Source organism: Rosa chinensis, chromosome 6 (assembly GCF_002994745.2).
Source record: "Rosa chinensis cultivar Old Blush chromosome 6, RchiOBHm-V2, whole genome shotgun sequence".
Lineage (NCBI taxonomy): Eukaryota > Viridiplantae > Streptophyta > Magnoliopsida > Rosales > Rosaceae > Rosa > Rosa chinensis.
In genome coordinates, this window is record NC_037093.1 from 41185803 (window position 1) to 41210067 (window position 24265).

General features: G+C 38.7%; 1 long non-coding RNA gene and 2 other non-coding genes across 4 annotated transcripts; 2 read left to right on the forward strand and 1 right to left on the reverse strand.

The window, feature by feature from the left end:
• Positions 1-441: 441 nt before the first annotated feature.
• LOC121049656 lies at positions 442-2460 on the reverse strand. 2 transcript variants are annotated; one of them, XR_005800973.1, is made up of 5 exons: positions 2150-2460; positions 1963-2033; positions 1596-1753; positions 828-1461; positions 442-753 (listed from the first exon to the last, which is right to left on the reverse strand). It is a non-coding gene; the product is annotated as an uncharacterized LOC121049656 (long non-coding RNA). The 2 variants fall into 2 exon arrangements; XR_005800972.1 differs by having other exon boundaries at positions 828-1753.
• A 14734-nt stretch (positions 2461-17194) lies between these two features.
• LOC112174992 lies at positions 17195-17301 on the forward strand. The gene has a single exon (XR_002926292.1). It is a non-coding gene; the product is annotated as a small nucleolar RNA R71 (small nucleolar RNA).
• Positions 17302-20532: 3231 nt separating this feature from the next.
• On the forward strand, positions 20533-20615 carry LOC112174941. The gene has a single exon (XR_002926251.1). It is a non-coding gene; the product is annotated as a small nucleolar RNA U31b (small nucleolar RNA).
• The last annotated feature ends 3650 nt before the right edge of the window (positions 20616-24265 follow it).

Genomic DNA, 24265 nt, shown 5'->3' on the forward strand with positions numbered 1-24265 from the left:
GATGCTGCAGCATTGACATGGCCAATCAGACAACAGAAGAAAAATTATAACTATTGTCTGAGATTCATAACAGTCAACAACTATAATTATTCCTTTGTTGTTTGAGGTTCATCACACACAACAGCTATAATTCTTCCTTTGTTGTCTGAGATACATAACACAATAAAAATATAATTTCTCTCGTCTGTTGATTCATTCAGACAACAGAAATAATTTTATTTTTGTTGTGTGTTATGAATCTCATACAACATAATTTTGTTTTCTTTTGTTGTTGGTTGTTGGTTCACACAACAGATTCCTTTTATCAACCATTGTGTGAGCAATATATAAGGTTTGTTGTATAAGCTTGGTTCTCACAACATTGTTTGAGCTGTTGTTATTTCATTATGTAATTCATACCTAGAATATTTTTCCAAAAATAATGCTCCATATTACCACATAGAACCACAATCTAATCCATATCCTTCAAGTAGCATTTTTCAAACATCCAAACATTCAAGTTACTAGATAATGTACCAAGCATTTCTAGTTGCTACCTACACATGAATCAAAAGCATTCCTAGCTATTCATAGCTGCTAGCTAGACCCGTGAATCAAACTTGGTAGCTGATCATATGCTGAAAGGAGGTAATTCATTGTACTTGCTTCTGCTTCTCGAGATTTGGGTCACTACCACAGAGTGGGAATCTTTGGTTATGGTTCTAATGTCTTCATTCCCAATCCTCACTGTCATAATTGAAGACTGTTGAACCTCTGAAAAAATGTTAACAAAGACATAAACATAAAAGACTAGGAAAAACCAGAAAATTTAAGGAAAGGTTTGTTACCGATTCTACATGTGGATCAAGGATATGTGTAGAAGAAATTCTTCAAAACTAGCTAGGTCAGACTTCGGGAGTTAGCTTCGTTCAGCATCTTGCTGCTTCCTTCTTCTCAAAACAATAACACTCAGACCTAAGGCAAACTTTCTTAAGCCATAGCTCATGCACAAATCTAGCAGTTAGTTGATGGCTTCAAAATAAAGTGCAAGGATCTCAAAGTGCTAAGACAATGTTGCTGCACACTTAAACTATCCAAAAAATGTCAAATCGTCAAGACTAGATAAATATTAGTGAAAAGCAGCATGACATTTCCTAAAACTCTCGAGTTAATTTCAATTTGGAGCCCTACTGTATTTCTAGAAATGCACATACAATGTACACATGTACTGTAATTTCTTGCCATTTACAAATATATGAGCCCTTGTGGAAGTTAAACTTAGAATATCAACAAATTTGCATGGGACAGTTTCAAGATGCAAATTACCTGAACATAAAACTACATTACCTTGGCTTGCGTACATTTATCTCTAACTGCTTGTAAATTGGTTCCTTATTTATTCAGCAGCAAGTCATGAAGAATAAGGACATAATCTTGTAAGTCAGATGGTTTATAACCAGCAAGTCCTTGCAAGTCCCAACTCTGCAACTTATCTAGAGGGATCAATATTCTTCAAAATATTTCTAACAGTCTCAATCAGTATTAAGTTGCAAGATTTCAACTTTAGATAAAATTCACAAGCTCACATTTACTAAGTCCGATACATTGTTTCTTACCCAGGCATGAACCTCAGGCTGGATTGTGAACCTTGTAAGAAAAACCACTGATGCAGTAATCGTTAATGGTAGGAATCGAACTTAGCAATAGTCAAGCACACTCAGTTCCACAAGACAACCACCTGCTATATGTCAAACACCTCCTGCACATTCTTTGCCTGTTTCAATAAAAGTATTAAATACCTTTTCCTTTCTACCTTATTACTTTTAGTTAAACAAGCTATTATAAGTTGTCAAAAAAACATTTCAAAGATCATAAAACTGTTCACAAAGCTTATAGCTAATTTCTAGCATTACAGGAAGCAAAGGCTTGCACCTGCCAACGTTTAACATTCAAGTCCCAAACCAAATCCCGAAGCAACCATACCTTTTAAGTTATGGTCATCTTCAATGCTCTCTTCCTACCCAGCAAGTCCACCAAACGCAATCAATAGATGCCTAACAAATTTCATTCAGTCAAATAACAAGTATAAGTGGATAAGCAGGTACAAGTCTCTATTTATATAATTATACATTACCAAAATATTAAAGGTGAGCTCACAACAATTTTCTACCTATGCCCTGAAAGAAATCAGAGTCGACAGATTGAAAGAGGTTTAAAACCCATCCCACAAACATCAAGAGGCTCCCTATAGATAAGCAATCTAGTTGATGGACACAGTAGACATCTAGCAAAGAGAACAACCCCCATTTGTGGCTTATAAAGATGAGCTACCAAGGAAACACAATACCCGCCTCATCTAAAAGTACAATCTTATCAATTAATGGTTAGCAATTGAAAGTGGGTATAGTGAGATCGGAGGAATTGATAATCTGACCATGCTCTGAGGTCCCAATCAAATGATCATAGCCACCCTGTCATTGAGATAACATAAGTTGGTAAGGAAGGTCATATCCGAACGATTAGAGAGACAACATGAATAGATAAGGCAAAGAGAGGTATAAAGTCAATGAATGGATACCTCGTACGAAAGGTCAAACAAACTCTCGTATATGAGCTACTGCTTCTCAAAGTGAATGCACCACTATATATCCAATTGCTTAAAATTACACATATTTCACGTTTGTCTATATCTATGATTTCTCCATTAAACAAGCATCAAGTTAAAAATTTGTTTCTAAACAAGAACTGAACATGTAAACTCTTAACAATGTTCATACTTTATTCTTCAAAAAGACAATAACTGTAATCATTGGTTCATACCAGTTGACTTAGAAACTGGCAGAACAAATCCAATAACACTGCAATACTCTTTGATTCATACCTTGATTTAATGCCAGCCCACCAATCCAATTCTTTAACCACAAAGTAAATTATCCTTGTGTATGCATTCTTTAAGATCGGCCAGGTACAAACAAAGCAAATCGCCTGAAAAAAATTGAACAAATAGACTTAATCGATTCAAACCCTAAGTCAATTCAGCTAAGAAAACTAATAAAGGAAATAGAAAAATCAAAAGTAGTCCAAAAATATGGGAATATGTTGATGTTTAAGTTCTTGTAGTGCTAAATTGACACAGCTAAGTTAGGCATCTTCATTTATTGATGAACTTTTCTACTTCCTCAACAGCCTAACGACAATAAAAAAATCAACCAAGTCTTAGATCTCCAAAAATTCACAAACCAAGAAGGTTGAAATAAAAGACAATGTTCAAAATCATCACTACTATAAAAAATTAATCACACAACACTAATCACACAACGAAACAGAAATCATTTGTTGTGTGTTTAAGTAAGCTTTATTGTACAACGGTATTAGTGATATTCTGTTGTGTGAATGTCAACAAAGTGATAACTTTTTTATCAGAACTACATTGCACAACAGAATTAAGTATTGTCCGTCATCTATGTCTTAAAAAATTTAGCGGCAGATTTTCCTGCACTCTGGAGTCTTGGTTGCCTCTTGAAACACTAAAATTTTGGCTACTAGGTATAATGGGTTTCACTTTTTCAGTTGTATGATTGAAAAACTGAGCACCAAAGTTTGAGGAAGCTTGCTTCAATGTCTTCCCCTAGATAGGCCTAGTGCAATCTGTAGAAATTATACAACAAATTTAAGGTTTTTTGTTGTGTGAACTTGGAACTGGGCAGCAAGATTTTGAGCCAAAATGATGTAGGCGCCATGTTTCCCTTCATTTTAATTTTTAGTGCTGCACTAAGATAACAGTTGGTGAAGTTTCTGTTGTGTGAATAACTTTGAGAATTTTTTGCTAGGTTTAAACAAAAGAAAACAAAGCCTTCCGCTCAGTCCTCAACCGACACTCGACACTCTCTCTCCACATGAAACGAAATCTCAGTCCTTTCTCACAAACCCTAAATCTCAGTCCTCTCTCACACTGCTCCTCCGCCTTTCTTCCTTGATATACCGACCAAAATCCCTATATCTCCTCCTCTTTGCTCTGAAATCCTCAATTCTCTTCCTCCTCGCCTTCAAACTATAGTCAATTGAAGTGATGCAAAAGACTAACAGACTCTTCAAGTTCCTTGTCAAGAAACCCTAACAAACTAACATCTCCATGGTCGCCAATCGCGCTGCCGTATTTTCTTCACTACAGCGAAGAAGGACCATGTCCCCTCTCGATGCCCGAATCTCCCTCGTCACAGCTCTCACCACCCAACCCTCCTCCGTCTCCTAATGACATAAATGTTCAAATCCCTTTCCCACAATCTAAAAGTTTCCTTGATTTTCAAGTTTAAAAGGTTCCGATTTGGTTTTAACATTTGGTGCTTTCTTTCTTGTTGTTGTAGTTTTACTCAATTTGGCCACCAAGATGGCTAAGTACGTCTTCCCCAAGCAGTTTGAGGCTCGAACTCTCGAGGAAGCTCTCATGTCAGGTACTATTTTGGGTTGATTCAGATTCCGATTCCATCTTGTAATTAACCCTAAACAAATTAGGGGAAAACCCCAAACTAAACCGACTAATATTCCCAAATCCCAGTTCCTATATAAACTCAGCTCCATCTCTCTCTCTCTCTCTATCAAACCCGAGTCTGCGTTTCTGCTTCGCCTAGTCTTCGATCATCGTCTCAGTCTTCTTTCTTCAATGCTACCGTGGCCATGGTACACTCTTTCTCTCTCTTGCAACTGTTAGCGTTCGGCTTGTTTTAGTTTAGTGATATAATTGGGAGAATGGAAGGCTTGAATAAAGCAAATCTTTTAATCTAACATCATAAACTGAATTTGATTGTATAACGAATGTGATAATTTATGATCAAAAGATCTTTCTAACCTTGGTTTTCATCCTGGTAATTTTGTATAAGCAGTGATAAAGGGCCTATATATCTAAGCATCAGGGATTAGATCATGGCCGTATCGTTTAGGCAATTTAGAAATTTTGAACTATGTTGGTGTTTTTGTGCCGGTCATGCAATTCTGTTTTCAGTGTAAAATAGTACATACTGCTTATACTATTAGTGTTTGGTTTTTGTTGTGGTTGGGTTTCAAGATTCAATGACTTTGTATTTGATGTGAATCAATGACATTTAGCATGGATCACTGAAACTGCATATGATTCGATGTTGATAAGTATAATGAAGTTGATGGGGGAAATCAGAGTTATAGTGTGCTCTTGCAATTTTAAGATGTAATAGATTAATAGTGGATGTGCTAGTTTATACTTTTTTGTTTTGTTATAGTTGATGGATCAAATAACATTCCTTTCTCTGGTTTCAGGTTCTTCTATAGCCAGATCCCTTCTTTAATAAACTTACCAGCATGTTTGAGAGAAGCACTAAGAAGGGGTCTGTTTAGTTTACCTTCAAAAGCTGTATGTGCATACTATTCGAATGAGTTTCCTTTCATGTTAAAATGATATGTAATTTGACAATATTTGGGTAGTATTATTTCAAATGGCTAATTACTTTTCAATCTTATTATTTCAGCATCCTTGAAGTCCAAGGTACAGAGGAATAAAATGAAAACTAAAGGTACAAAAGAAGTCCCTATGCCCAGGAAACCTTCTCATGTCTCTTCCCTTCTTAACTGAAAATGGAAAGTCAGTGAATCCCATGATCTCTCTTGGAGATCCGAGCCTTAAAACGTATAAACACTACTGTGCACTTTTACATGATGTGAATTATGACTAGTAGGAGGACTCGTAGTGTTCCTTCCCAAGGGGTCCTCTCTATTTTAGCTAAACACAGGATGTCTTGGTCTACTACTATCGCAATTGGTCACTCTTATTTGCAAAACAGATGAAGGTTAGAGGGAAGATCGGGGTCCCGGCCTTCAATGCTCTGATGCCTAAGTCAATACCGTTATAAGATAATGATAATGGAAAGCGATATTAAACAGTTACCCCTTTGGGTTGTTGGAGATGTCCTTAATGTAGCAGAAATGCAAGAGCTTGGTTCCGTTTCTTTCGGTGTAGGACATTTGGGTTCCAGATATCACCCCAAGGGGTATCGGGACCCTCAGCTGGGAGCTCTATTTACTTCTATAATGGCGATACGAGTCATGTGTTTTTGATACTTGTGACTGGGAGGTATATGTATACCAACAAGTCCCCCAAGTCCCCGGTCAAGAGTTCTCTTCGGTAGGGAGTTTGTTTTTGGTAAAAGTATAGAAAGTGCAGGTCGAGTTCATGCCACGTGGCTTCTGTACAACCATTACCCCTAGTCCCCTAAGTCCATACCTAAGAGGAGTCTTAGTTGGGGTTAGGAGATCATTCTCGCAATTGTCATTGTGTCGCTATCGCTAATCTATGGCAGGGTTTCATGCCTCTTTTGGCGCATACGCTGTGCCCTGGTGACACGTGTGCTGTTGCCATTCGTATATCGTGTGCGGGAAGTCCGGTATACTAGAATCCGTAACATGTAATAATGGCATAGTGGTAAGTGACTTGGTTCATAAACTCTTCGCAAGCGTACGAATCGTTGTCAAGTAAGGGAAGTAATTGGACCTTAGTTTATCGTACCTCGGGGATTAGGTGTTGGACCTAATCAAGATAATTGACGGTAGGATACTAAAAGCACACAAGAAAAATAAAAAGTAAAATAAGACTATAAACAATCAAGGCACCAAGCCTTGGAAATGCTCGGCTTAGCTCACACCTAGCCTATTCAAAGCCACTAACTTGTAGCCTCAAGATGGGTATACACAAATGAGTCGATGGATTTAATGTTTTAGAGTGGATTTGAACTTAACAAAAAGTAATAAAATGTAAAGCGATTAATAAAAATGCAAGGAAATTAAACTAGAAAAGTGTGAACAATATAATGGGAATGTCGGGTGCTAGGGAGGTTCCTTCACCCAAATCTCATGTATCGGAATCTAATCTAATGTAGATGCAAATTTCCTACTTTGGCGGTAGTAGTATCCAAGGCGGTTCAAGGCTCAAGGACCGAAATTCCCTTTCATGGTATTCCTACTCAGGTTCAAGGGTCGTAGGAACTCACTTGGCATGAATTAGAGCCGGTTCAAGGGTCTCTAATTCACATCAAGAGGCCTAAACATCGAGGAATTAGACTACTAAGCGACCCGCCCGAGCATTCATGCAACGGGTGTAAATTACCATGCTTATAACCCCTCGAATACGAAATTGAAGGTTTCTAGCTTAGGAATTAGAGATGGTCAAGCCTCTAACTCCTTCCTAGACATGCTCAAAATACACACCTTAGAGTTGACTAGGCTCCTAGACATGCATTTTAACCCAACAAAAATAGATATAAGCATCCATCATATGAAAATTGCATCATGACATTAAAATAAGCATCTTTTACACAAGATTTGGACTAGGGCACACAACCCTAGCCCCCAACAACAAAACTACTCACTACCCATCACCAAACTAACATCAAAATACATAATTGAAAGAGAGAAAAAAGTGAAGAGAAGTAGAGAGTAACAAGAACAAGCCACAAATTGCTATAGAGCAATTATGGCTAGCCTTGATTTATGGCTCCCACTTTTACCCAAATTTGATGTTTATGAAGCTCTTGATGCTTGGGCTCCTCTTTGAATCTTGTGGAATTGATGAAGCTTTGTGGTGGAATAGTGAAAAAAATATAGAAAATGGGTTGGAGGTGGGTGGTTCGGTGTTAGAGGTAGGGGTGGATTCGGTAGAAAACCGAGGACAAATTCCGTCAACCGGGTACCGACCGAAGTTGGTCGGTTTCCCAAATCTGCAACCGAAACCGAGCCGCCGTCGTCGGTTACCGACATATCGGTATACCGAATTTCGGTTTGAATTTCAGCTCAAATTCGGAGAATTTGCCGGATCTTGACATTAGGCCTCCGCCACCAAGATAACACCGATCACAGTCTTGATCACACTTTCCTCCATCTGCAAGCCCTAATTGAAATTAGAAACACAGAGCTCTTCCTCCAGTTTACCTTAATCTCTTCCTCCAGATTACCTCAATCTCCATCGTCATCGTTCTGGGTTTGATTGGGAGGGATATTGCAAATTCGGTCAGAAGGGAATCGAGTTGGGTTTTGGGGGTTGGATTGAAAATTAGGGTTATTGATCGATTTGCAGAAGAAATTGAATCGTGAAATTGGGGGTTTTGGGGTTGAATTGAATTGAGAGCTTGTGGCTGTGATTTATATACTAAAAAGAAGATGATGATGGGCGATGTGGAACTTTGCAGGTTTTGTGTGGCAATCAAACAAAAAGAAGAAGATGATGATGGAACTGATAAAGAAGAAGACGGTGATGGAACTGGAAATAAGAAGAGGAGGAGGAAAGAAGATGAGAAAATAAAGTGAAAGAAAAAAAAACGATGAATGGCTAAGAGGAGGGAATAAATATAAAGTTTGTGCATATTATAGTAAGAGCAGCGTGTGCTCGAGTGGCTAAGAGGTGTAGATCTTGTGCAGGAGGTTAGGGGTTCGACTCCTATCTCTTGCGAAGTTTTACCCATTTTGTATGCTATTCGGTTGTATACTTATATACGGTCGGTACGGTATACCGACGGTATGAGGATTTGCATACCGTAGCCGAGCCGAAGCTGACTTCCGGTACGGCTCAGCCTAATCTTCGGCCCAAATCGGTTCGGCCCGGCTCGGATGTCGGTTGGTTCGGTTGCTTCAGCCCATTTTGCCAGCCCTAGTTAGAGGAAGAGATGAATATGGGTGGTTGGTTTAGAGAGAAAAGGAGATAGGTGCGGCTGTTGTATGTGAGGAAGAGGAATGAGGGAATATATATATATATATATATATATATGTGGTCTGGGCATGAGGGGATAAAAGAAGAGAGAGAGATAGGGCCACGTGGCCACATGTGAGAGGAAGAGAGAAAGAAAAAGGAAAAGAGGGTTGCACGGGTGAGGAAGAAGGGAAGAGAAAAAAGGTGTGCTGACGTCATGATGACGTCAGCATAGTGCAGAATTTTTTTTTTCTTTTCCTTTTCTCTTTTATTTTGTTTTGCTTTCTCTCTTCTTTTTTTTCTTCTTCTTCTTCTTCTTCTTCAATGCACTTCCGCAAATACTACCGGAGGTAATTGAATTCCGCTCCCTTGATGGCGTTGACCACGGTTGACCCGCATTGACAATTTTGTCCTTTTGTCGGAAACTCTAATTTGCTCAAATTTCACACAATTTTCTCTCGTTTCCACAATTCCGCTTATTTTCTACAATATAAATAAAAATGGATTAATTACATATTAATTGACATGGGGATTTGCTTCTTTTTTTTTATAGTGTTTTAGATATAATTACATGCATATAAATGCGTATAATCACACCCCCACACTTGACCTTTGCTTGTCCCCAAGCAAACTAAATGTAAATTAATTGCCAAAAATCTATTAACTCAAACACAAATGCTCAAACATAAAGAAAGTGTGGTATTGGCCTTTCCAACCATAATCCTCGGAGAACTAATTATGTACATGACCATGAAGTAGATGTAAGCACAACATAAGATTTTTGAATTTGTGAGGCAATTAAGAAGCACATGTGAAAAATGCTCAAGTATATGCATATGTTGACCATGTGTCAAATCAATCCACCACAATCAAATAGGCACATAGAAGACCCGATATAACCCGCTAAACTCACATAGGTTCATTACATATTACCGCTCAAGTGTTTAGGGGCTATAAATGTTTCACTCAAAAGTAATTTCACAACACGCGCCACCATATGCTTGCTCTTCGATCTCATCTCCGCTAGGTAGCTCACAACTTTCAAGATTAAGAGGTCTTTTATTTGGTTGTAATGGGGTTAAGGGTAAGTAGTTAATAGAAATGAAGGATAAGGAAATACAAAGTCCATAGAAATCGGTGAAGCAACTCTCTCTTGTAGAGATCTAAGACTTTTGATTTCGAGTGCTAAGTCACTTACTCTAAACCCAATGTACAACCCACTATACTACGCACTATGTAATACTTTTTTTTTCTCTTTTCCTTGAACTTTCTTTCTATTTGCACAAACTTCTTTTTTTTTTTTTTTATTTACACAACTTTTTTTTTTTTTTTTGAGAACTTTCTTTTCTATACAAATCACTCACCCCCACACTTATTCTTTTATAACCTCACACATTTGACTTTTCTTTTCTTTGGAAGCACTCAAACATAAAGTCATTCTCTCGAATCGCTTCACCAACTACCATGGAAGGGTAGGATAAAAGTGTATAGGCTAGGTAGGAATTTGTGGTGGTAATGAACAAAAAGGCAAAATTATATAGATAGGCTCAAAGTGGCAATCTAGTGGTAAATATTTTTGGGCACATGCTTCTTTGGCCATGGTGGTATATAGTCCTAATGCCTCCATCCTTTCTATCATGTCGCAAGCTAAAAGTAGCCTCGAGAGGTCTCAAGCAAGTTCTAGATACGTAATGTCATGAAATTGTACACACATGAAAGAATAAGTGAATGAACGATGCATACACTATAGATATAGGCACAAAAGCTCACAAATAAGGGTATGCAAGTCAATCAAATCATCTATATGCTTCTCTAATTATGATGAACCAACCTAACCTTAGGCTATGTGCACACATATAGTCAAGCATAGATCACATATACACTTAATCACAAAACAAATTCAAAGTCCTAGATCATGCTTAGTCTATTCACAATCACAACAAGTTAAGTCCATGGCTCGTCATTGGGGTTGGAAAAGGCATTAACCACTAAAATATAATTACAAAAAACTATATAATAATTTTTTTTTTTTGGGCGCCCGAGCCCTCACCCCCACACCTAAAAACCAACATTGTCCTCAATGTTTTCAAGTGAGCTCGAAAGCTAAATCCAAGTCGGAATTAGGCATGAGAGTGAAGTCCGGGCGAAGGCACAAAAATTGAGCTACGAAAATGAAAATCTAAATGCGGAGAAAAGTTACAGAAAACCCCCTTTGTCGACCTTCCATTGCTCACGACCCTTGGAGAAGACTAATATGAGACACCAACCTCAAGGCACAAGACCTTGACTTCCTTAACATATACTCCATAGTAGCGCAAGGTGCTCATGAAAGATCGACTCCATTGAGAAATGTGTAGTGTCCAAGAGCAATGCATCACAAATAGCCCATCAAGGAATAAGGACAAGAGTCCTTCATTAAGCTCGTGGTCTTAATCTCATCAACTCACAACCCAAAATCATCCTCCATGAACTCCACACAAGAATTGTAGCTCAAAATATCTCCTTATTCTCCACACTCCAAGCACCTCCCAACCTCCCGAAAAGATGGCTAAATAGCCTTATTGATGCAAAATGAACAAGAAAGAACAATACAAATAATGCTAGGGTTGCCTCCCTAGCGAGCGCTTTGTTTAAGGACTTCATTGCCGGTCCATATGTCAAGGATGAGTCAAGGGACATCTTGGAGGGTGACCTCCTCCTCTTGAGTGTCAAATGTGGTGTCCAAGTAAGGTTTCAACTGATGCCCATTTACCTTGAAGGGTTCCCCACCATGAAGATTCTTGATTGTGATAGCACCATGAGGAAAAACTTCATCTACCTCAAAAGGTCCGCTCCACCTAGATCTCAACTTTCCTGAAAATAACTTGAGCCTAGAATTGTATAGGAGAACCTTTTGCTTGGGAAGAAATGTCTTCTTCACTAATTTTCGATCATGTATCACCTTGGTCTTCTCCTTAAACAATTTGGCACTCTCATATGCCTCTTCTCGGATTTCCTCCAACTCACAAAGATCAAGCTTCCGCTTCTCACCACTTGCTTCCAAGTCAAAATTCAAAAATTTAATAGCCCACATAGCTTTGTGCTTAAGCTCGACCGGAAGGTGACAATTCTTTCCATAGCACAAGCGGAAAGGAGACATGCCAATAGGAGTCTTATATGCGGTCCGATAGGCCCATAAAGCATCATCAAGTTTAATGGCCCAATCCTTCCTAGAAGAGTTGACCATCTTTTCCAAAATTCTCTTAATCTCCCTATTTGACACCTCCACTTGACCGGAGGTTTGAGGGTGGTAAGGTGTGGCAACCTTATGCTTTACCCCATAATTCCTCAATAAAGCATCAAAAGTCCGGTTGATAAAATGTGTACCACCATCACTAATAATAATCCTAGGAGTCCCGAATTGAGAGAAAATATGCTCTTTCAAGAACTTGGTGACTACCTTAGAATCATTCTTCCTGGTGGCCTTGGCTTCAACCCACTTCGAAACATAATCAACTGCGACTATGATATATTCGTTCCCATGAGAGTTCGGAAAGGGTCCCATATATAAAGTCTATGCCCCAACAATCAAAAATCTCAACCTCCATAATGTTAGTGAGAGGCATTTGGTCCTTGGAGGATATATTCTCGGTCCTCTGGCATCTATCACACTGAAGCACAAAAGAATGACAATCTCGAAACAAAGTAGGCCAAAAGAAACCGGATTGAAGGATCTTGAAAGCTGTCCTCTTTCCACCAAAATGGCCTCCACATAGAGATGAGTGACACAATGAAATAATCTCAGGGGCCTCCCATTGAGGAATACATCGTCTAATCACCTGGTCTTTACCCACCTTCCACAAGTACGGGTCATCCCAAATATATGACCGAGCATCTTGAAGAAACTTCTTCCTGGCCTGTGCATCATAGTTATCAGGAATGAAAGTACAATTGCTAGCCCAATAGTTCACAAAGTCTACAAACCAAGGCATCTCAGTGTCAATACAGAATAAGTACTCATCGGGAAAATGCTCAATCAATGGTATATCAGAAGAGTCTCCGCCATGCTCAAGTCTAGACAAATGATCTGCAACAAGGTTCTCTCTACCTAGCTTATCCTTGATCTCTATATCAAACTCCTGGAGTAATAACACCCAACGAATCAAACGGGGCTTGGCATCCTTCTTTCTCAACAAATATTTCAATGCCGCATGATCCGTGTGAACAATCACCCTACTCCCAAGAAGATAACTCCGAAACTTCTCCAATGCAAAAATAATAGCAAGAAGCTCCTTCTCGGTCGTAGTGTAATGGACTTGTGCATCATTCAAAGTCCGAGAAGCATAATAAATCACATGGAGTGCTCGCTCAATCCTTTGACCCAAAACAGCCCCTATAGCAAAATCTGAAGCATCGCACATCAATTCAAATGGTCTAGTCCAATCAGGTGCAATCATGATAGGTGCATGAGTCAACTTCTCCTTAAGTAGCTCAAAAGCCTGTAAACACTCCGAAGTGAAATCAAATGGCACATCCTTACCTAGCAAGTCACACAATGGCTTAGTGATCTTAGAGAAATCTGGAATAAAGCGTCTATAAAAGCCAGCATGCCCAAGGAAACTCCTAACTCCTTTCACATTCTTCGGTGGTGGTAAACTAGAAATCAACTCAATCTTCGCCTTATCCACCTCAATGCCACGTGATGATACTACATGCCCTAACACAATACCCTCTTCCACCATAAAGTGGCACTTCTCCCAATTGAGGACCAAATTGGTCTCCTCACACCGTTTTAGAACAAGGGTCAAGTGTTGGAGACAATCATCAAAAGTATCTCTATGAATCGAGAAATCATCCATAAAGATCTCCATAAAGCACTCAGTCATGTCATGGAACAATGCCATCATACACCTCTGAAAAGTAGCAGGTGCATTGCAAAGTCCAAAAGGCATCCTCCTGTATGCAAAAGTACCAAATGGGCATGTGAAAGTCGTCTTCTCCTGGTCTTCCTTAGCAATAGCAATCTGATTGTACCCCGAATATCCATCTAAGAAACAATAGTGGCTATGACCTGCTAATCTCTCCAACATGTGATCAATGAAAGGTAGTGGAAAATGATCCTTCCTTGTCGCTCCATTAAGCTTTCTATAATCAATACAAACCCTCCATCCATTCTGAACTCGCTGTGGCACATCTTCACCCTTCTCATTCTGCACTACTGTAATTCCTCCCTTTTTGGGGACAACCTGAACTGGTGAAACCCATGGCGAATCAGAAATCGGGAAAATAACTCCAACATCCAGAAGCTTAATAATCTCCTTCTTCACTACCTCCATCATGGGAGGATTCAACCTCCTCTGAGCTTCCCGAGTGGGCTTACATCCCTCCTCCAAGTAAATGTGATGCTGACACTTGGATGGACTAATGCCTTTAATATCGGCAATGGTCCAACCAATAGCTCTCTTATGCTCACGTAACACCCTCAGAAGTTTATCTTCCTCAACTTTACTCAACTTCGATGAGATAATAACCGGTAATGTGCTCTCCTCTCCTAGAAATGCATATCTCAAAGTCGAAGGTAAAGTCTTCAACTCCAAATTTGGTGGAGTCTCATATGAAGGAAAAGGTGGTGTAGTAGAAGGTGGCAAAGGTAAAATTGGTGGAACACGTCTAGGCAGATATGGTGTCAATGCCTCTAAGTGTGCAATAGCCTCATGCTCCTTACTCTCAAATTCGATTCCACCTTGAGCAATACAAGTCTCCATGTAATCCTTTGATGAATGCTCAATAAAGTTCTTCCCAACAATATCATCCATAACATCAATCTGGAAGCACTCATCAAGATGATATAATGGGCTCCTCATAGCATCAAAAATCCGAAACCCAATGGTAGTGTCAAATACTGTCATGGTGAGTAAACCTTTCTTAACATCAATCTTGACCCCTGCAGTCGCCATAAATGCTCTACCAAAAATGATAGGTAACTCGTGATCATCATCCTCATAAGGAGGGTCCATGTCAAGTACAACAAAATCGGTCGGTACATAAATCTCATCTACCTTGACAAGAACATCCTCTACCACTCCACGAGGGTACTTGATACTCCTATCCGCCATCTTAAGCTTGATCTTTAGAGGCTTGATCGATTCCAATGACAAAGTCTTGTACACATCATAGGGCATAAGGTTAATGCTAGCCCCCAAGTCTAATAATGCTCGATCAAAGCCTCGTGACCCAATGGTACAAGGAATAGTAAAAGATCTGGGGTCACTAAGCTTAGGAGGCAACCTCCTTTGAAGTACGGCCGACACATGCTCACTCAAGTACACATCCTCATTCTCCACAAACTTCCTCTTATTAGTGCACATGTCTTTCAAGCACTTTGCATAGGCCGGAACTTGCTTGATGGCATCAAGTAATGGGATATTGATGTTAACGGACTTGAATAGCTCAATGAACTCTTGCTTTTGTATCTCCCTTCTCTTCTTTTGATCTTGAGCCCTCTTAACTTGTGGATACGGAAGTCTAGGCTCCGATGGAGTCAAATCAAGAGGTGGAGAAAAAGTGAGACTCCCCCTTGAACCCCTAAGGGTGGTAACCGTCCCACTAGGGTTCTTAGCCCTCAAGGCCTCTCCTAGTGTAGAATGGATCGGTCCACTCCTATTCCTAGAATCCAAAGGTATATGAGAATAGTCTTCCTCCTTATTACTTCCCCCTTGATGTTGTTCCCGATACTCACTAGATGATGAAATAGGTGGTGAACCATTAGAACTCAAATCCGAAGATGTAGTCTGACTAATAGAATGATCCCTAGAGGTGTTTTCGGCCAAGCTAGGATCCGTAGCCTTCACGGCCTCACCTTGCTTAGTAGGGCCGAAACCTTCCTCATCCCTAGAACTCAATCTTGAAGACGAACCATGTGTATCAATAGAAGTAGATGAAGTAGCTTCCGCCTTATTCCTCCCCCCTTGTTGTAGATCCCTAGATGATGATAAAAGAGTAGTGGGGCCAAAATGCACATGCTTAGGCGGTGCGGATGAAGAATTACAAGCTTGAGACTTTGAAGATGTAGAATGAGATAAAGAGGTCTTCATTCCTTGTGCACCTCTGGGAAGTACATTTTCTTCCTCCCCGGCTTCCTTATCCACCCCCTTATTTCTTCATTTTGTATACAAAGTCACATCACCCACTCCAATTCCCGGGGGTACATTTTCTTCCCCCCAGTTCCCATCCTTCTTTGAAATAAAAGTACGATGCATATGCACATTATCATTAGCAACATGACCAAGAGGTACATTTTCTTCCCCCTTGGCTCCATATGAATGCAACAAATTATCATCATCACTATCAACGTAATTTTCTACTAACACATGATCATCATCATTAGAATATGGAAATGAAGAGTGGCGATCATATATAGGAGTGGGAACATATGTATCATAAGAATGTGATATGGGAGAAGTGGGAGCATACATATCATCATGCACATTAAAATGGGAGTTGGAAGGTGTAGGTATGTGTACCTTATTGTCATAAATCCTCCCACTTCGAAGTGTAGTAATAGCCTTAGCTTGCTCATGTCTCGGATTTGGATCCGGTTGTGTAGGTAATGCACCTTATGGGCGTGAACCAAGCTCTCTAGCTAATTGACCCATTTGAACTTCTAACTTTCCCACACTTTGAGCAAGAGAACTTTGACTTTGTGTAAGAACCGAAATATTTTGCTCCGTCTTCACTTGAGATTTGGTCAATGCGGTTAGTAACTCTTCCATATGGTTCTTTGTTGGCTCTTGAGTGGTATTAGGCACCCCTTGAAGAACTTGCCTATTTTGAAATCCGGGAGGTGCATTTTGTGCATGAGAACCATAAGAACCTCTATGAGAAGTACCAAATGAAGACCCTTGGTCATAAGAACCAAGAAATGAAGAATGTGGTCCTTGTTGCCCTCCATAAGAATAAACACCACCTTGTTGTGCACTAGAAGATCCTCCACTATCTCTCCATGAGAAGTTTGGGTGATTTCTCCACCCCGGATTATAAGTACTTGAATAGGGATCATTCCTTGGTCGGTTTGGAAAACTACCAACCGCTTTAGCATGCTCATCAACAAAATCCGGATAGCTAGAGGCAAAATGACACTCACTAGTAGCATGTGTAGGTGACTCACAAAGTAGACATAGTGATGAAGGCATAGAGGCGGCCTTTACATGATGTGTTGGTGCACCATACTCTTGAGCTTGAAGAAGTAGATCAAGCTTCCTCTCAAGCTTTCTATAATCCACACTAGAGCTCTCTTGAGCAACCCGTGTCTCATGAGTGCTTTTGGTGTCATAATATGGATCTTTCCTCAATCTTTCTCTCCTAGAGTCATGATCATCCCATTGCCTCGATTGTCGACCTAAGTGCTCAAGTATATCCCATGCTTCGGTTTGACCATGGCTATGAAGTGAACCTTGTGCGGCAACATCAACCCTCCTCCTCTCATGTGGTAACAAACCACCATAAAAACCGTCAATCATCATTGACTTAGTCAAACCATGATGGGGACATGCATTGCAAATATCCTTGTACCTATCCCATGCCTCCCAAAATGTCTCATGATCGCGTTGAGCGAAGAGTAAGAGCTCATGCCTCATGCTAGTGGTCTTGTGTGGTGGGTAGTAAGCATCCAAGAAAGTGTCTGTCAACTCATCCCATGATCGTATACTCCTTGGTTGTAGCTTCAAAAACCATCCCTTTGCATCATCTCTAAGTGAGAAAGGAAACAACCGCATCTTGAACTCACCTTCCAGAAGTCCACCCTTTGACATAGTGCTTACAATCGCCTCAAAATCTTGCATGTGGTTGATGGCCTTCTCGGATGGCATTCCACGGAAAATAGGTAAGATGCTCAATTGTTGTGGCTTGATCTCAAAGTCCACATCTCTATCCGGAAGTACTAAGCATGATGCCGTATTGGTCATGGAAGGTCTAGAGAACTCCCGAATAGGTCTTTCCGCCATCTCTCTAACCGGTGATCTAATCGGACTCGGTGAGGGATTTCTTGGAGGTACTCTTGGCCTTGGTGGTGTTCGTGAACGATTCCTTGGCCTTTGTCTAGGAAGTCTTTGAAAAGTGCGACCACTTCTCAAATTGATAGGTAGTAACGTGTTGTTCATACACCTATAAAGAAACACTAGAACAATAAGCACCTCAATAATCAAATAAACACAAAATATTCACCAAGTTTACCAACCACAAAATTTGATAATTAATTAGAGGGTGAGAAAAAAAAAGAAACTTAAGAAGTAGTGAAAAAATAAAATTAGAAATTAAACAACTAAACAAAGAAACAAGAAATAAAAATAAAAATAAAAATAAAAGTATGCTAAAAGTGACCCTAAATGCCAATTACCAAGGGATTAAGATCCGAAGACCCTAATCCCCGGCAACGGCGCCATTGACTTGGTTCATAAACTCTTCGCAAGCGTACGAATCGTTGTCAAGTAAGGGAAGTAATTGGACCTTAGTTTATCGTACCTCGGGGATTAGGTGTTGGACCTAATCAAGATAATTGGCGGTAGGATACTAAAAGCACACAAGAAAAATAAAAAGTAAAATAAGACTATAAACAATCAAGGCACCAAGCCTTGGCAATGCTCGGCTTAGCTCACACCTAGCCAATTCAAAGCCACTAACTTGTAGCCTCAAGATGGGTATACACAAATGAGTCGATGGATTTAATGTTTTAGAGTGGATTTGAACTTAACAAAAAGTAATAAAATGTAAAGCGATTAATAAAAATGCAAGGAAATTAAACTAGAAAAGTGTGAACAATATAATGGGAATGTCGGGTGCTAGGGAGGTTCCTTCACCCAAATCTCATGTATCGGAATCTAATCTAATGTAGATGCAAATTTCCTACTTTGGCGGTAGTAGTATCCAAGGCGGTTCAAGGCTCAAGGACCGAAATTCCCTTTCATGGTATTCCTACTCAGGTTCAAGGGTCGTAGGAACTCACTTGGCATGAATTAGAGCCGGTTCAAGGGTCTCTAATTCACATCAAGAGGCCTAAACATCGAGGAATTAGACTACTAAGCGACCCGCCCGAGCATTCATGCAACGGGTGTAAATTACCATGCTTATAACCCCTCGAATACGAAATTGAAGGTTTCTAGCTTAGGAATTAGAGATGGTCAAGCCTCTAACTCCTTCCTAGACATGCTCAAAATACACACCTTAGAGTTGACTAGGCTCCTAGACATGCATTTTAACCCAACAAAAATAGATATAAGCATCCATCATATGAAAATTGCATCATGACATTAAAATAAGCATCTTTTACACAAGATTTGGACTAGGGCACACAACCCTAGCCCCCAACAACAAAACTACTCACTACCCATCACCAAACTAACATCAAAATACATAATTGAAAGAGAGAAAAAAGTGAAGAGAAGTAGAGAGTAACAAGAACAAGCCACAAATTGCTATAGAGCAATTATGGCTAGCCTTGATTTATGGCTCCCACTTTTACCCAAATTTGATGTTTATGAAGCTCTTGATGCTTGGGCTCCTCTTTGAATCTTGTGGAATTGATGAAGCTTTGTGGTGGAATAGTGAAAAAAATATAGAAAATGGGTTGGAGGTGGGTGGTTCGGTGTTAGAGGAAGAGATGAATATGGGTGGTTGGTTTAGAGAGAAAAGGGGATAGGTGTGGCTGTTGTATGTGAGGAAGAGGAATGAGGGAATATATTTACTATATACTAAGCGTCCTGCAACTGTTCATAAGCACTGTTCATCACTGTTCACATGCGAAATGGCAGTTCTGCCCTCGAGTTCTGTACAAAGATAAAAAGGGCATGAGTTATGTGGTGTGTTCTGGAAGCCTCCATCGCGTTTTCCTCTTTCTCTCGCCAGTTACAGTGAACCCAATCCAAATCGCTCTTGCTCTCACTCGAATCAACAAATTTCTCTCGCTCTCCTCGCCATCGTTTTACAAATATCTGTTTTCAGTTGTTCGGGAAGCCTCCACTTACGCCGACTTCAACCTTCGACTCATCGACTGTATCTCTTTCTTTGGGAATCATCTGTTTACACCAACTTCTACTGTTACACCCAATTCGTCGATCCCAATCGTGCCACCATCTCCTATAGCCGTATAAGCGAGATTGAGAGAGTTCGGTTCGTTGCTTTTGATCTGTTGATTTGGAATTCCTTTCTTTGTTTCTGCTCATTATCTCCTCTAATTTCAGGTACCCAATACAATTTCTGTAGGAATTCACTCTTTGTGGTCCTATATTATCAGTTTTGAACAAGCAAATTAATGTCTGCGTTTGTTTTGGATTGTTGATCGGCTTATTCAGTGGATTGTTTTTTCAATCGGTGGGTTTGATTTGTTCATGCTTCAATTGCTCTGATTTGTTCATGTGATTGGTTTTGTTTTGAATTGATCCATAGATAACTGATTCAATTGGTAACAGGTAACTTCTTTTATGTAAATTTTTCGGTCAATTTTGTTGGGTATGGGCTTTTGGGATTTTATTCGATTAAGGGTTTTGTGTGCGATTTAATGAGAATGGGTTCTCAGCTCATCATTTGAATACGATGTCAATTGGGTTTCATTCATCTTATTTTTGAGATTTCGTTCCCACCTTTATTTTATTTCCAATTCATTATTTAAATTAAAGGTTTAAAAAGAAAACATGAAATTGGGTAAACAGAGTCTTGCATATGTAGAGAGACCATGAAACATGCACTCTAATAAGTCATCGGCCACAAAACAAAAGAGCCAAGTAAGTCAAATAAAACAAAACTGCATAAATAAATTTGTTTAGCTCTGTTGTATTTGTTTAGCCTGCAATTTGTAAAGTTGAATTTGGTTTTTGAGTGAAAATGATGATAGTGATTGTCGCCCAGTCTTATTTGCATCCAAGAGATGCAAGGTGGTGAATGACTTACTTATATCTGATTTCATTCATGTAGAAATTTATTAAAGTTTTGATAGGGTAAATCAGTTATTGTTTTTCTGATATGGTACTTCACTTTGTTTGCATTTGTACCACTGCCTACATCATAGAGTCAATCATTATACCTTTTTTCTGTATACTGAGCCAAAGAAGACCTTAGTATAGGTTGGTATAGGTTGCAGTAATTTTCTTTTTTGCTTTTTTTTTTTGGCGTACAGAAACTTCGCATTGAAATTAGTGTTTATAGTTTTATAATTAATTTCAGCATTTCATTGCTGTTTTATTTGGTTTCCACAGATTTTATGCGAAAGAATCTTGGCACCAATTTGTATTAGATGGATGCAATTGGGCTTTATTCCATTGTTTTGGTAATGGGTATGTGATTTAATCGCAATATATATATATATATATATATATATATATATCTGTGTGTGTGTGTTTCCTACAGATTGATCGGCTTTGGTGGAATCTTGAATCTCCAATTGCCAGCCGGGTTCAAATCTTCTTCATTTGCTTTTGAGATCAACATCGGAGCAAACCCAGACTCGATTACAGAATTCATCAGTTGAGGTAAATCCCATCTCCTTCTTTCCAATTCTTTCTGTCCTCGATCATATTTTCATTTTTTTGCTGCATCATGATTATATATGCTTGGTTTCTTCAAATTTGCAATATTGGACTCCTTTCCAATCACTATGTTAATTTCACTATGTTAATCCTATAGTAATGAAAGACAAATTTTTAGAAAAGAGACAAATTGTTGGAGTTCTGCAGAGACCAACCAAATATTCTTTAGCGTTTTCCTTTTAGTCAATATTGGACATTTTCTGGCATGTAGGTTAGTTGGTTTACAATTTCATGGAATGGTTCAGGTTAAAAAAACCCACTTCAGATTGGTAAGGATTCTGCCGCATTGAATGTGTTTAGAGAAGTGAAGGTGTCTGATAAGAAGAAGATTATTGTATTAGGTTCATTTTGATTTGTTTAATTTGTGTTTTTAGGTTTGTTGGGTTTGATATGTTTCCTGCTTTAATTTGGTGAACCTGTGAATGCTAAAGATGTGAGCTTTGCGAATGCACATAGAGGTTTCTGTAGTTTATATTGGGGTAGATGATGTGAATGAAATCTCATTGCCTCTGCTTCACTTGCTTTTAGTTTGTACTTTCTGGATGGAAATTGCTAGCATGCTGATCTTTTTAAAGATGTTAGAAGTTTAACTCTGAACACTGAAACCAGGGTTTGTTTATTGTTTAATTTTTATCACATGTTTCAGTCTTCTCTCTCCCTCTCTCTCTCTCTCTCTTTTCTGTGTACTTACTTATAGTTTAGGTTCTTTATATAAATTATCTGCAGGATTGAGTTTGGTTCTGCATATATAAATTCAAAAGATTCCAGTGAATTCAATTTTTATTCTTTGGTTCGTCCATTGTATTATTCATGCATGTACAACAGAGTAGAACATCAACATCATCATATGAGAATGATTTCCATGACTTGATGTACATGTATACGACCAAGAGAGGAATAAATGAAAGGAAACAAATGGTCCTCATCTGCATTCCCTTGGAGCCTTGAACATAATTTTTTTTTTTTTTTTGCTTGGTCTCAACTTTTAATGTTGATTAACTCTTTCTATTCATTGCTTTATAGGTTGGAGCTATTGTTGGACTTGATCAATATGTCAGCTGCTTCAAAATTCAATAAGTTCTGGTGATTCCTAAAATATAAGTTTTTTTTTTTTTTTGGACTGACACTATCGTTTTCCCGTTGTTTCCCTTTTTCACTAGAAATTGCATTTATCGCTGAATGCCACTGCATCTGATTCTAAGATTTGTTAGTGACATTGGTATATTTGCGTGCCAATGATCTCACTGAGGACAGAGCCTAGAGTTTTATTCAGTACTAAGGGACAAATTACCAATGCATCTTAGTTGACAGAATTCTTAGTTTACAATGCTTTGCTTACCAATTACCTTATTGAGGACAAAGCATGGAGAAAAGGCAATACCAAGATATATTGAGCCATCCCCGAAACATATTACTGCCCTCGCAAGCCTTCCTTTGTTATAACTTGAGGTTCACATGGGTTTTAGATCCTTTGCTTAACCAAAATTACACCGAACGCAGTGCTGCAATTTGAATATGTGCCAAAAGCTTATATCTCGCTGCAATCTCATCACGAATTGATAAGATCCTACTGGTGTTCTAATAATTATATGAAGTTAATATACAAAACATTAAGATAGAAAATATATTACATTTTGTTTCAATTTGGTTTGATAGAGTAGTAGTAAAGCCTCCCTCAAGATCAGAATGGTGTGGATACCAGTGATTGTGATGGTTCTGTTTGTTTCTTACACCAGCATAATTCAATGCATAGAGAGCTCTCTCATTATCTTTGTTCTTTTAATGCTTAGTTTATGAATTGATTTTCTTGGTGTAAATTCACCTTAGCAATGATTTTGAGAGATAAAATTGTGGCTTATAGTTTGATGCTTCTAATATGAATGTGTAGATTTTAAACTCTAGAGGGCCTGTTTTTGGTTTTTCACTTAAACTTCAATATCTGTATGTTTGCAGGCTGAGGATACAACAGAGGATTAAAAGCGCAGACTCAGGATGTTAACCGAGGAGCAAGAAAATGAACTTCCGAACTTTACACCATTCATTCCATTGATGTCTCCCTTGGTGAGTTTCCTCTCTGAATTATTCTGTTTCTATTTTGATGATGCCCGCACTCTGTTATTAGTATTTAACTCGATGCTTAAAACTCTAATGATATGTAATTAGAGAACGACGATTTTTCTATAATGCTTCATTTGGCAACTGATAATCTTTTGTACCAATGTTTCTTATATTGCTTTTTGAAGTTCGGTACTGATTATGAAAAGAACAATTTCAAAAGTATTAAGTAAAAAGTGAAGCAATATAACAAATATTAAGCTAATGATGTCAATAATAATGTCTTTTCCAGTTTCATTGACTGACTTGCTTTCCTGTCAAGTTGTAGTGAAGTTGATCCCATAGTAGCATCCTTCTCCGCAGGAGCAGTTGGACTGATCTCAGCACTGATGATGGTTGAAATAATAAGCAAAACACTGCAGGAGCATCAGAGATGTAAATATTGTCTTGGAACTGGTATAACCTTTATGTTCTCAACCCTTTTGAACTTCGGCCAGTTTATGAATCAAAGTAACAACAGATACTCACTTTTAGTTTTAACTAGAAAAATAAATAAATAGAAATAAACTTTTTCTCCAATGTAAATCTGATTTGACAACACCATAGGAATATTAATCATTTCCATATTCTCATTGCTTCTGCATAAATAGATCTCCTCTAGAAAAGCAGCAACATGGAATTAGTACTACATATATATGTTTTCTAATAAAACAATTGTCCAATAGGATTAGGTTAGAGTCAAATCAAACCTAGATATTATTTATTCTTTTATTAAGTGAACTTTGGTGTTTGCAGCTTATGGCTCATCTTCTGATGCAATGACTATAATCCAACAAAGATCTCCTGTTGTTAAGGTACATTAGATTGTTTTTACTGTACATTAAAAATGTTTTGCTTTCCTGTAGTAGTGCTCTACTTTTGAATGTTTTGAGGGGATCACATTAATTCTATCATTAAAATGATAATTCTAAGT